Source organism: Gossypium arboreum, chromosome 6 (genome assembly GCF_025698485.1).
Source record: "Gossypium arboreum isolate Shixiya-1 chromosome 6, ASM2569848v2, whole genome shotgun sequence".
Taxonomy (NCBI): Eukaryota; Viridiplantae; Streptophyta; class Magnoliopsida; order Malvales; family Malvaceae; genus Gossypium; species Gossypium arboreum.
Window position 1 is genome coordinate 33980953 of NC_069075.1, and position 2289 is coordinate 33983241.

The 2289-nt window shown below is 37.4% G+C and overlaps 1 long non-coding RNA gene across 1 annotated transcript; it reads right to left on the reverse strand.

Annotated features, from left to right (window-relative positions):
• Positions 1-519: 519 nt before the first annotated feature.
• Positions 520-1674, reverse strand: LOC128294024 (uncharacterized). The gene is made up of 2 exons (XR_008284197.1): positions 1612-1674; positions 520-811 (listed from the first exon to the last, which is right to left on the reverse strand). It is a non-coding gene; the product is annotated as an uncharacterized LOC128294024 (long non-coding RNA).
• Between the last annotated feature and the right edge of the window lie 615 nt (positions 1675-2289).

Sequence of the window (2289 nt, forward strand, 5' to 3'; positions counted from 1 at the left end):
TCGGAAACTGGTTTTGTAAATTTTCCCTGAATTTAGACTCATATACCCATCCATGGATTTATTTTTAGAATGTTTGGTTGGGCCAATTGGTACAGTTTATTAGTTAAAGTCACCCATGTTACAGGGATCGACTGCTCTGACCTTCGCGCGTTACAACTTGGATATCTCTCTGTACAGGGCTTTAATACTGGTGCCGTTTGTTTCTAATGAAACTAGACTCAAAATGGAATCTTTACATATAAGGAATGACTCCAAATTCTTTCTGGATAATTTATGGTAAATTTTCAAAGTCGCGACAGGGGACCCAGAAACCGTTCTGGCCCTGTCTCACGAGAACTTTAATATTTCTCAGTATACTGCTCATATGGTCGTTTCGTTTCGTCCATATAAAAATAGATTCATCAAGGTTCAGTTACATAATTTACTCACTATTTAATTCTACTTATACTATTTTTAGTGATTTTTCAATCTCATCTCACTGCTGCTGTCCGCAACAGTTACTGCAGTAGACTATGCCAATTTCATGAATTTTCCCTTGGCCTTAATCATCCATCATACATGACACAAATTATGGCCACCTTATCAAAATTAGAGTTTCTAAGACTCGTGGCTATAGGTTCTAGCATCCCACTCGACGACCACATAGGCCATTTTCACATGGCTTAAAGTTTACAACCCACAATTCGACAAAATATAATAGCCTATACATGCCAAATGTTCTTCAACAACAAAAACAATACCACAAGATTTCAGCCGTTGTGATGACTTCAGCGACGGTCCCGATCACACAAACAATACGAGTCCGAGAGACCTAAAATGGGTGACAAGAAAAACACCGAGTGAGTTTACAACTCAGTAAGTCATAAGCATTCATCAATCCACTGATAAAGTTACTACAACATGTACAACAAACGAGGCTAGGTACTCCTCCATATCGAATCTATACCATAATACCTCGGACCTTTCGGTCCAATCTCGCACCAAGTCATACATCCACATTTCATATTCTACACAACAAGATAATCAAACATTTTACACATTAACTCATTTTCCAGCACAACCATACAATTTCAATCATCACATAGATTTAAGGCTTACCAAATTCAACCCCAAGCATGAACGTATTCTCTATTCGTCATGAGCTCGAGGTACTTACCCGATCCGCTGTCCATACTCAACTCGATGGAGACACAACCTCCATATATATAGAGTACGCACACACAAGGCTTAATACTCGATTCGCACACTTAGTGCCACGCAATTTAAGCCCGCACACACAAGCCATACCTTCCGAGCTCGCACACCCAAAGGTCAGTATTTTTCCAGCTTGCACACATAGTGTCATATTTTTCCAGCATGCACACTTAGTGCCTTATATTTCCAGCACGCACACTTAGTGCCAATCTCGTCACCATACACACGTATTGCCCGCACACACAGTCTTGGGAAGCAAACTTTCTACACATTCCACTATTTCTTTTACATTCAACAATTATCCTCACTCCATACACATACAATTTCATTTATACATATATAGCATTCCATTAAACACAATTTCATAGATTTTCCAATCATTTAAGCAATATCAAACATATGTGCTTAATGACTTACCTAGTGTTGGGCAAATAATTCCAAGTCGGCTACTCGTTGACCTTCGATTTCCCTTTGTTGGAAGCCTCTCCTTTAGGATCTTGAGCTTAAACAAATAAATCAACTCATTCAATCGCTTGGGTACATATGTTGGTATCCACATTCTAATGATAATATAACATGCGAACGACATGGTAAAATTTTATCTTGCTACCTTATGTTCTTGGCTATTCGCCAATAGCCTTATGCAATTTACTATTCTATCAATAATCCAATCGTGCTTACACGTATACATATTCGTATATTAGATAACCATCCTTACTAACCACCCATTTTAGTTGATTTCATACAATCAAAGGCAATATCATAATTGGGTATACTTATATAGCGAATGTGCTAAAATTGGTCTAACATCACCTATACCCTTGATTGAATGGCCGAATACTTATACTAGCAATTATAGTATCGATTTTATTCTTTCAAACACATAGTCCCATTCGGCCCTAACCATTTACTTAACGTATGTGTACAAATTCCATCTCAAGATTAGGAGTTGCAACTACAACTAGGTTACAACAATGCTCATCAATGACCGAATGCCTAAGCACAACTCTACTAAAAATTTATCCAACATCATTAACTTTGCCTTTCACTATTTTTTTTTTCTAAACATCAAATACAAAGTAACTTACATGTATA